Genomic DNA, 12,289 nt, shown 5'->3' with positions numbered 1-12,289 from the left:
CTGGAGGATGGCATCTATTTAACGAGTAACACCCATTGGGAACATCTCACCTGGAGGATGGCATCTATTTAACGAGTAACACCCATTGGGAACATCTCACCTGGAGGATGGCATCTATTTAACGAGTAACACCCATTGGGAACATCTCACCAGGAGGATGGCATCTATTTAACGAGTAACACCCATTGGGAACATCTCACCTGGAGGATGGCATCTATTTAACGAGTAACACCCATTAGGAACATCTCACCTGGAGGATGGCATCTATTTAACGAGTAACACCCATTGGGAACATCTCACCAGGAGGATGGCATCTATTTAACGAGTAACACCCATTGGGAACATCTCACCTGGAGGATGGCATCTATTTAACGAGTAACACCCATTGGCGTGAAAATCGCTGCTATTGTCCAGGTAAGAGGCTCTTGCACAATCTGCCATGCAAGAATCTTCATGGAGGTGTTGGTTGTCTGTATTTCCTAGCAGGAATAGGTCATTTGAAAAGATTTTTAACAAGGCCTCTACAAAATGAAAGAAGCAATCTGATTGGTTGCTATGGGCAACTTGTAAACTTGCTAGAGAAAAGAACACTGCTTAGACTGAATAGGCTGGCGCTGCTGCTGCTGCTGCTGATTATAATGGCAAGCTGAAAGACTAAAAAGAAGGGAGACTGGCACTGTGTATATTTTTTACATGGAACAGCTGCTCAGACATTTGTGTGGTAATATATAAAAGGGGGCATATATTTACCTCTCAGGCATAGTGTGGATCCTCAGGATGCATGCATCCAATGTTATACAGAGCCTACATTATCTAGGCACTGTCTCTATAACTGGTCTCTATGCTGTTAGAGACAGAATTCCCCTAACAGGCAGTGGACAGCAGATTTCAGAGTCACCTAGTGACCTAAATTTGAAAGCTTTTTCTGGGGTAATTTTTCTGTGGTAGGAAGTCATATTTTGTATATAATGTGAATTGCAGTTAGTCTTATAGGCTATCAAATAGGGGAAAATGTTTGACACAGCAGTTACTTTGTAATATATCTTGTTGTGTAGTTTACTTGCTGCAGTATTGTTTTCCAGGAATTTGTCTTGGACATAACTATATAACATCAAACCCAAGCAGGTAACTATGAATCTAAACACTTTTATGAGGAGGGAAAGTATGCTGCTAGATCAGAGCCAGTAATGTCTGAATAATATATCAATGATCTTTGCTTCCTTGAGTCCCTATAAATATTGTACAACGTCTTTTAGTCTTCTAAATGAAAAATCTGATTTTAGATTTGATTAGGTTGGAGGGAATGTAAATAGGATTTGCCTCTGTGTAATTGCTATTATAGTTATTCAGTGATGTATAACATAAAAAGGAACCTGAAACCTAGACATTCTTAAATAAAAAAATTAAAAAAATGAACGTAAATACCTATTACCTGCCAGCAATCTCCTGGAACAAGGTGTAGACAACATTAATATAGATTTAACTGTAAGCAACATAAAAAAACAAACTTTTCAAATGCATTTCTTTATTTTTATAGAGTTCAGAGCTTTCCAGTTGACAATTTTGCTGACTTCAGAGATATGAACCACCATTCATTTGACTGGAGCCGTGCTGTAGTTTCCTGCACAGCCTGGGGGTTGGGAAATTAAAATATCTTTTTATATCTTTAGTGACCAGAGTATTATTAGTAGTTATTACAAGTTGTAAAGCAGGTTACATGCATACTCATGTATACATTTAGCTGACCAGGCCAACTATCATTACCCTTAAAGGGGTACTCCGGTGAAAACCTTTTTTTTTATTTATTTTTTTAAATCAACTGGTGCCAGAAAGTTAAACAGATTTGTAAATTATGAATTCGGATAGAAAACAGACATGGTGCACATCTACAATCTTGTATAATGATCTGATTGCTTCTCAGCATAATATCAAAAACTAACAGGTTGTTAGTATACATTTTTGATCAAAAAGTACAAGCCCACTCGCCATGTCAAGGCCACCTATTCAGAGTGGGTCCCTCATGTCCCTAGCATAAAATGGCGCAGCACTGGGCGGCGACCACCACCGCCGCGACACCAGTGCCCATGGGGGGGGGGGGAAACGACCCACTGGCAGAGTGGCCCCAATGCCACTCAAACCAGTCTATGGGCCGCACCCGCCTGCAGACACAGCACCACGGCAGCAACGGACGCCGCCCAGCACCACACCAGTGTGAACAAGGTGTAATAGCTCACTTACCATGCTCTCCCAGTCAGACTGGGAGGCTGCTAGGAATGAAATGGCCCTTGTGTAGCTGATTACTTCCTATATAGGGTTGGGCTGAGGGGGTGGGGAAGAGTGTAGCACATGTTCAAACAAAAAAAAAAAAAAAGGAGGGGATAGAAATCACAGTGTGAATTCGGGTAGAAAACAGACATGGTGCACATCTACAATCTTGTATGATGATCTGATTGCTTCTCAGCATAATATCAAAAACTAACAGGTTGTTAGTATACATTTTTGATACATTTGATACATTTTTTATTTTGAAAAAAATAAGATTTGTAAATTACTTCTATTAAAAAAATCTTAATCCTTCCTGTACTTATAAGTTGCTGAATACTACAGCGGAAATTATTTTCTTTTTGAAACACAGAACTGTCTGCTGACATCACGAGCACAGTGCTCTCTGCTGACATCTCTGTCCATTTTAGGAACTGTTCAGAACAGCATATGTTTGCTATGGGGATTTCCTTTTTACCCTGGACGGTTCCTAAAAATGGACAGAGATGTCAGCAGAGAGCACTGTGCTTGTGATTCAGCAGACAGCTCTGTGTTTCAAACGGAAAATAATTTCCACTGTAGTATTTGGCAGCTAATAAGTACAGGAAGGATTAAGATTTTTTACTAGAAGAAATTTACAAATCTGTTTAACTTTCTGGCACCAGTTGATTTAAAAAAAATAAAAAAGTTTTTCACCGGAGTACCCCTTTAAGATGTTGCACATGCTTAATAAGTTTGAAGCGTATTTACCAGAATACTTTCTGTAGTTAATAAGGCCAGAGAGGGTACAACAACTGACAATGTGTACTCACGTTCCCGGTTCCCTAGCTGGTGCCATTCCAAGAAAGCTTGATTCTGCTGCACAGTAGTTCTGTGCCCCAGCATTTCCCCGTGTCAGGTGTATTATTATTTAAAATATTTTAAAGCATTTTTTATGTTTTAATCTGCCTAAAACTCACATTCAAGCAGTGCAAAAACAATGCAAAAATAATAGAGCAAGGCGTGCAGCAGGCCTCTCCCCTGTCAGATGATGCCGCTTCCTGTGGCTGAGCATGATAGGGGACGGGCGGCTTCCGGTGCTCTGAGTGTGCGGGAGCGTGGCACAACATGAGCTACGATAACTGGCGTAACACTCATAATAACACGCCATAATTATGTGCTTTCCCCCATAAATACCACTAAAACTTCCCTAGAAAGCTAGGCGAAATGCGTCAGAATGTGAGGTGAGGGAACATCTTGGAGACAGCCTTCCACACTGTTGGTGGGAATTGATTTGGTGTACATCTGTGTTTGATGCCTTGCTCTGTTATCATTATTATTAGAGATGAGCGAAGTTACAGTGATTCGATTTGGCACGAACTTCTCGGCTCGGCAGCACGGAGCACCTGAAAGCTGAACTAATTTAGGCAGGCTAAAGTCAGCAACTGCCGAGCCGAGAAGTTCGTGATGAATCGAATCACTGTAACTTCGCTCATCTCTAATTATTATATTGCCACTTTATCGTGGTTATTAGAATCATGTTAATGTATTATATAACATCTGTGGCCATAGTCTGGTGTATTTATTGTTATTAGTGGGTCTGACCTTATTACCACTATTTGGGCATTGTTAATCATTACTGCCTATGTTGCACAGAGCACTTTATTGTATATAATTGACTAATTGTTACCAGCTAACACACAGATCATTACTATTTATTTTACCAAGTGCTGTTTTCCTATACCATGGATATTTTGGATGTTCCCCTACCAGTCCACATTGTATTAATCTGTCTTGTGTGTATATGTGTTATTTTAGGGTGGGTTTCCAATCGTGTTGCAATTCATTCTGCATTTTTTTTCAATAAAGTATTATTAATTGTTCATTACCGTATTTGTGATTATTAAAGATATATATTGGCAAGATTTTGTGGACAATTTGTTGTTGTGTATGACTTGTCAGATAATCCGTCGGGTCATTAACCTTGATCCCGCATTTTCATGTAGGTTTATTGCATTATTATTTAAAAATGCATTAAAACATTTGAATGTTTTAATTTGCCTAAAACTCACATTCATACAGTGCAAAAATAATGTTAAAATAATAGATCAAGGCATGCAAAGTTCACAAATGTGTTGAGTGTTGCACACCCCAAATGACATTTATAGGAGTCAAGGGAGATGTTTTGCGCACACTCATATATAGCCTTGTCCATTAGTCATCTCTTGTCCTTGACTCATGGACAATAGTGAAGCTGCTGCAGGACTCATTTAAAGAAGCATTTTACCAAAGCTCTTTAATTTTAATCATTAACAACACGTTAAAAGTTTTTTGATCTTACAGTGCTCATTTAAGAAACAACATTTGGACAATTTGGAGAAGACATCCAAGGATTCCATACTCAGCAGATAAAGATACGGCAGACTTCATTCACTGAGAAGCAAGGTGGATGCTGGTCGCCAATTAAAAATATTGGACAAATTCAAAGTGTACCTTTAAACTTGCCCAATATTTTTAAATAGGCATTCTAGACGGTTTGTGTCCAAATAGACAAAAATAAGGGTCACAAGGAAATATAAATTGAATACTCTACTCCTTGACCAACGAGTCCTAAAAGAAAAAAAGGAGGTTGTGGGGCTCACACTGTGCTGATATATACCGAGGTTTCTGTGTTAAACGTAACCCTACGTGTCAGGGAGAAAGAAAGTAAATTGGTATATACAGACCTCTAGGTATGTATAATCTGATGTATAGAAGGGTATATATTAAAAGCTGGGTATATATTAATAGAAATGTAGACCTCAAGGTGTATGCTTAATGAGGTAGGAGTGTATGTGCAATAAAATACTACAGACTAGTAGTATACGAATATAATTAATTAGAGTAGTCCTAGCAGGGCCCTTGCTATGGATCTACTAAAACAATTTAAAACAATTAGTGCAGAAAATAAAATAAAAATATTAATAAAATATGACAGTCACCAAATGTTCATTTGTATATAGTTCTTTGGAGGTTTTGTAATCCACAGAGGCACTCTTGTCAAAAATAGTGTCAATTATAGTTTAAGTACTTCTGTATTAGTGTTGCAGAAACTGATACAGATGATAGCAAACAGTAGCAAATGAATTCTGGTGCTTCTGCACTACTCACCGCTCCGCTAAGGGCAGGAAACCTGGGATGGAAGCCCCTGGTACGCTGGGCTCCGTAGCGCAGACTGGCTCGGCTTGGCGGCCGGCTCAGTGTGGATGTCTGCGTGATCTGTCCAAGGATTTCCCGATTCTGCAGGCGGTGAACATGCGGTGTGTGGCTGGTGAATGGATGCAGGTGCGAGTGGTGATGCTGAGAGCAGCGTCCTCGTGTTACAGAACGCACGTATGAACAGTGGTCCCAAAAGCAAGGGGTTCCAGCTGTTGCAACTAGTAGAGATGGTATTAGACTTCCAATGGTGATCTGTATGTTGGGGGTAGGTAAGCTAGACGCGTTTCGGGGGTCACCCCTTTTTCAATAGCTATAGTATACCCCATGTAACTTCAGGGTTTGTATAGTCCATGTTACTTTAATTGGCTGCATTTTGAAGTTCGTTACAAACTGTGGACTGGGTTGTTGGTGATTTATAAAACATGGACTGGATTATACACAACTTAAATATAGTACATTGGAAAAATTCAAATACTACCAGTCAATGGGTGAATATAAAAATATAAGTGAAAATAGAAAAAGTTATGTGGGTATAAATAATTTATATGTAGAAATTGGGATGTAAATAAATAAATAAATAATATGTAAATGAAAATAGAATAAGTAGAATAAAACAGAATAGAAAATAGAAATGGAAATGAAAATATAAAAATAAATATAAAAATATAATTTATTTACATAGTATTTACAGTTGCTGGTAGTTCAGTGGAGCTCATCGGACCCCAGCAACATGATCGTGGTGGTCCGATGAGCTAAAATGGCAGAGGAGGGTCCCCTTACCTGCCCCCTGCTACTCATCACGGGACACTGATGCAGCCTGTGGAGATTGTAAAAGCCACTAGAAGAAATTTAAAGCATAACTGTAATTTAAATAAACAAATTTGTAGTGGGTCTCGGAACTGACACCTGGTACAATCTAAACTTTTGATATGTCTGGAGAACTTGTCAAAAGTTTATGTAAATGACAATTATGCTTTCAATTTCTTACAGTAGTTTTGAAAAATTAAAGCTTCTCTGTGATTGGTTGATGTGTGTAGCAAAGACAGTTTTTCTTTTATGCAGTTCATAAATGTACAAAAATATTTATTATTTGACACCTGTTTCTTCCTTTTAAGTGATAGCCCTTAAAATATATAATTTTAATATAACACTTTTACAAGCTTGTCATGTATTTAGCTACTAGAAGATAGAAATTGCCCACAGACTTCTAGCAGAGTTTATTTATTTGTTTATTCAAGTTTGTTCCTGAGTTATAGTCGTATTTTGCTGCATCAGAGCCACTCCGTATAAATCAAATGCATAATCCACTTGAAAGTCCCTCTTATAATAAGAGAATAATACGGATGATTTGTTCAAGCACCTGCATATGGCCTTGGTGGATTTCTTGATGCTAAAGGGGAATTTAATCTGTGTTTACACTGCCTTTTCTTTCATTCTCCATACATTGTGCATTTGCATGTTTTTCAGCATGAGTCTGGTTGTCTCTTGTAGTGATTGGCCATATACACAAATATACTGCCATATACTGCAGTAGATAACTTGGCTCATTTATGCAAAAAATCCACCATTACTGCATGTTGGCTGTGCTTTAATTTTTTAATTAATGGTTTATATTGTATACATTTTGGTTTAATCCTGCTGTGCCAACCCTGAGAAAAACCAATCTGTCATTCAATGGTGCAACTGGGATATTCTCCATTAAGATGTTATCCATAATATTGCCAGTACCATTCACAACATGAACCAGACATCGGAAACGTGGAGCATTAATGCATGGCTAAAATATCGGTTGTAAGGTACAGAGTCAGGCTTTTAAGATTTAGATTGTGGTACAACTTTTATAATTATTATTACCTAAATGAAAGCGGGCAGCAGCTCTATTGGCGAAGAAATCTCTTTGGCTGGGTTCACACTACGGTTTGTAATTACGGTTTCCGCATACGACTGGGAGGAGGGGTTGGCGGTGCTTAATCGCGGCGCCCGCACTCAGCCGTATTCAGGAACCGTAGTTAATGTATGTCTATGAGCCCACCGGAGTGAACCGCAGCCTCCGGTCGGCTGCTTTTTTGGCCGTATGTGGTTTCCCGACCGCAGGCAAAAACGTGGTCGACCACGTTTTTGCCTGCGGTCGGGAAACCGCATACGGCCGAAAAAGCAGCCGACCGGAGGCTGCGGTTCACTCCAGTCGGCTCATAGACATACATTAAATACGATTCCCGAATACGGCTGAGTCCGGGCGCTGCTATTAAGCCCCGCCCACCCCTCCTCGCAGCCGTATACGGGAACCGTAATTACAAACCGTAGTGTGAACCCAGCCTTACAAGGTTGGAGAGGCTTGTAGAGAGTATTTTGGGGGGGGGGGGGGGGGGAGGGGAGGAGGAGTGATATGCTAATACCTCTGTCCCTGTCAACAGCACTAGATTTATTAAGGCACTGATATTTCAATAAATTCTGCTCCTCTGTGGCAGCCTTGGAAATGTATGCCCTCTCTGATAGATTTCCACTACAATTTACCTGAATAAATCATAGAAAATGCAATTGGTGTGCAAGATCCCATGCTTTTGCACTAAGCCTCGTCTGCTTTTTAATGGGGATGTAAGCAGTATGTAAACCACAAAGAATTGGGTTTGCTCAAAAATGTGGGCCAATTTAATGTCTGAAAGCAGACATCAGTGACTGAATATCCCCAGTGTTGTTTTCTAAATGCACATACCGTATATACTCGAGTATAAGCCGAGTTTTTCAGCACGATTTTTAGTGCTGAAAACCGCCCCCTCGGCTTATACTCGAGTGAACTCTCCGCCTGTCAATCCCTTCTCAGTGGTCTTCAACCTGCGGACCTCCAGATGTTGCAAAACTACAACTCCCGATGGCTGTCCAGGCATGCTGGTAGTTGTAGTTTTGAAACATCTGGAGGTCCGCAGGTTGAAGACCACTGTGGCATTCGTTATCATCCAGACCCCCCTTTAGTTTTCTACTCCCCTCCCCTCGGTGGGAAGGAAGGGACGGAAGTGTGATGTCCCTGCACATAAACGTCCCTGTGCGTCGTCGTCAAGGCAACGTCACTAGTCCAGGGCCAGCCTGGAGCGGAGAAGAGAGCCTCCCGGTGAAGATGGACAGCCCGGAACGACTAAGCCTCCCCACCGGACAGTCCTTGCAGCATAGATGGCCCGGACCAGCTCACCCTTCTTTCCCACCTAGGGGGAGGTGAGTAGAAAACTAAAGGGGGTTCTGGATGATGACGAAGGCCGCAGTGGTCTTCAACCTGCGGACCTCCAGATGTTTCAAAACTACAACTCCCAGCTGGGAGTTGTAATTTTGCAACATCTGGAGGTCTGCAGGTTGAAGACCACTGATGAAGGGATTGACAAGCGGTGATGATGAAGGGGGGATGATGACAGGGTGATGATGACGGGGGTGTTAATGACGGTGGTCTGGATGATGACAGGGGGGGGATGATGTATTTCCCACCATAGGCTTATAGTCGAGTCAATAACTTTTCCTGGGTTTTTGGGGTGAAATTAGGGGCCTCGGCTTATTTTTGTGTGGGCTTATACTCGAGTATATATGGTACTTAATAATCTACATAAATCTACATAAATGTTTACGTAAAAGCATTAGGACCTTTTAGTTGGATGTCTTACCCATTGAAAAAGGGACCATTTAGTCTTCAATAAAATTACTTATTCAGCCCAAGCAGAACTTTTCAGGACCAGTACAGCTCTTTGTCTGGCAGTGTATTAAATATTCTAACATGTCCACGTTCTGTAAATGTTTTAACCCCTTAAGGACACATGACGTTCTCATACTTCTCCATTTCCGAGTCCTTAACCTGTTGGGGACGAAGGGCGTATGCATACGCCCTTGCGTCCTGGTACTTAAGGACGAAGGGCGTATCCATACGCCCCTGGGAATTTCGGCCGCGCGCCGGGCGGGGACCGGGCCGGGGTGACTGCTGATATCTATCAGCAGGCACCCCGTGCAAATGCCCAGGGGGGTCATTAGACCCCCCCATGTCGGCGATCGGCGCAAATCGCAAGTGAATTCACACTTGCGATTTGCGCCGATTCCGGGTCATTACGGGTCTATGGTGACCCGGTGACCCGGAATAGAAGGGGGATCGCGGGTGTCTAAGACACCCACGATCCCCCTAAAGCGATAGGAGTGAGGTGGCATGGGTGCCACCCCTCCTATCTCTGCTATTGGTGGTCTAGACGCGACCACCAATAGCAGATCAGGGGCGGAGGGGTTTACTTTCGTTTTCCCCATCCTGCCCTCCCACAATAGGCGGGGCAGAACGGGGAAAACGAAGAGGAGCGGCGCCGGAGTCCACTTACCCCTCCAGAGGCAGCGGAGCGACGGGGATCGGCGGTGGCGACTGAGATCTGCGGCGGCGTGCGGCAGAAGAGGACGGCTCCCGGATGCGACGGAAGCCGGTGAGTAGTTGCATAGCAACATCTAGAGGGCTACAGTCTGAGACCACTATAGTGGTCTCTAGACTGTAGCCCTCCAGATGTTGCAAAACTACAACTCCCAGCATGCCCAGACAGCTGTTTGCTGTGTGGGCATGCTGGAATTTGTAGTTTTGCAACAGCTGGAGGTCTGCAGTTTAGAGACCACTGCACAGTGATCTCTATACTGCCCTCTAGATCTTGCAAAACTACAACTCCCAGCATGCCCACACAGCTTTTTGCTGTCTGGGCATGCTGGGAGTTGTAGTTTTGCAACATCTGGAGGTCCACAGTTTGGAGATCACTGTTCAGTGGTCTCTAAATTGTAGCTCTCCAGATGTTGCAAAACTACAAATTCCAGCATGCCCACACAGCAAACAGCTGTCTTGGTATGCTGGGAGTTGTAGTTGCGTACCTCCAGCTGTTGCATAACTACATCTCCCAGCATGCCCTTCTGTGATCAGACATGCTGGGAATTGTAGTTTTGCAACAGCTGGAGGCACACTGGTTGGAAAATACTGAGTTAGGTAACAGAACCCAACTCAGTATTTTCCAACCAGTGTGCCTCCAGCTATTTCAAAACTACAACTCCCAGCATGTACTGACAGACCGGGCATGCTGGGAGTTGTAGTTTTGCAACAGCTGGAGGCTCACTGGTTGGAAAATACTGAGTTAGGTAACAGAACCTAACTGAAGGTTTTCAAACCAGTGTGCCTCCAGCTGTTGCAAAACTACAACTCCCAGCATGTACTGACAGACCATGCATGCTGGGAGTTGTAGTTTTGCAACAGCTGGAGGCTCACTGGTTGGAAAATACTAAGTTAGGTAACAGAACCTAACTGAAGGTTTTCCAACCAGTGTGCCTCCAGCTGTTGCAAAACTACAACTCCCAGCATGTACTGACAGACCGTGCATGCTGGGAGTTGTAGTTTTGAAACAGCTGGAGGTTTGCCCCCCCCCCCCCCCATGTGAACGTACAGGGTACATTCACACGGGACGGTTTACAGCAAGTTTCCTGCTTCAAGTATGAGCTGCGGCAAATTTTTCGCCGCAGCGCAAATTCCTAGCAGGAAACTCACCGTAACCCGCCAGTGTGAATGTACCCTAAAAACACTACACTACACTACCACCTAATAAAGAGTAAAACACTACATATACACCCCCTTACACTGTCCCCCCCAATAAAAAACGTATTGTACAGCAGTGTTTCCAAAACGGAGCCTCCAGCTGTTGCAAAACAACAACTCCCAGCATTTCCGGACAGCCACTGATTGTCCAGGCATGCTGGGAGTTTAGCAACAGCTGGAGGCACCCTGTTTGGGAATCACTGGCGTAGAATACCCCTATGTCCACCCCTGTGCAATCCCTAATTTAGTCCTCAAATGCGCATGTGCTCTCTCACTTTGGAGCCCTGTCGTATTTCAAGGAAACAGTTTAGGGCCACATATGGGGTATTTCCGTACTCGGGAGAAATTGCACTACAATTTTTGGGGGGCTTTTTCTCCTTTTACCCCTTATGAAAAGGAAAAGTTGGGGTCTACACCAGCCTGTTAGTGTAAAAAAAAAAATTTTTTACACTAACATGCTGGTGTTGCCCTTTACTTTTTATTTTCACAAGAGATAAAAGGAAAAAAAGACCCCCAAAATTTATAACGCAATTTCAGCTGAGTACGGAAATACCCCATATGTGGGCGTAAAATGCTCTGCGGGCGCATAACAAGGCTCAGGAGTGAGAGCGCACCATGTACATTTGAGGCCGAAATTGGTGATTTGCACAGGGGTGGCTGATTTTACAGCGGTTCTGACATAAATGCAAAATAATAAATACCCACATGTGACCCCATTTTGGAAACTACACCCCTCACGGAATGTAATAAGGGGTACAGTGAGCATTTACCCCCCACAGAGCTCTGAGAGATTTTTGGAACAGTGGTCTGTGAAAATGAAAAATTTAATTTTTTTGTTTGCACAGCCCACTGTTCCAAAGATCTGTCAAACGCCAGTGGGGTGTAAATGCTCACTGCACCCCTTATTACATTCCGTGAGGGGTGTAGTTTCCAAAATGGGGTCACATGTGGGGGGGTCCCCTGTTCTGGCACCACGGGGGGCTTTGTAAATGCACATGGCCCCCGACTTCCATTCCAAACAAATTATCTCTCTAAAAGCTCAATGGTGCTCCTTCTCTTCTGAACATTGTAGTTCGCTCGCAGTGCACTTGACGTCCACATATGGGGTATTTCCATACTCAGAAGAAATGGGGTTACAAATTTTGGGGGGAATTTTCTCCTATTACCCTTTGTAAAAAAGTAAAATTTGGGGAAAAACCAGCATTTTAGTGGAAAAATTTTTTTTTTTTCATTTACACATCCGACTTTAACAAAAAGTTGTCAAACACCTGT

The 12,289-nt window shown here is 42.6% G+C and overlaps 1 protein-coding gene and 1 long non-coding RNA gene across 4 annotated transcripts in view; one reads left to right on the top strand and one right to left on the bottom strand.

Moving 5' to 3' along the window:
• LOC130273385 (uncharacterized) overlaps positions 1-481 on the bottom strand; it is a 67,365-nt gene extending 66,884 nt beyond the window's left edge. The window contains exon 1 of the long non-coding RNA XR_008843978.1: positions 351-481. This is a non-coding gene — a long non-coding RNA (uncharacterized LOC130273385). The remainder of the gene's footprint in view (positions 1-350) is intronic.
• Positions 1-12,289, top strand: part of OSBPL10 (oxysterol binding protein like 10) — an 857,577-nt gene that overhangs the window by 96,464 nt on the left and 748,824 nt on the right. The gene's annotated exons all lie outside the window — the stretch shown is intronic.

The sequence above is a fragment of the Hyla sarda genome, chromosome 5, assembly GCF_029499605.1.
Source record: "Hyla sarda isolate aHylSar1 chromosome 5, aHylSar1.hap1, whole genome shotgun sequence".
NCBI lineage: Eukaryota > Metazoa > Chordata > Amphibia > Anura > Hylidae > Hyla > Hyla sarda.
This window is presented reverse-complemented; position numbering and strand designations above follow the sequence as displayed.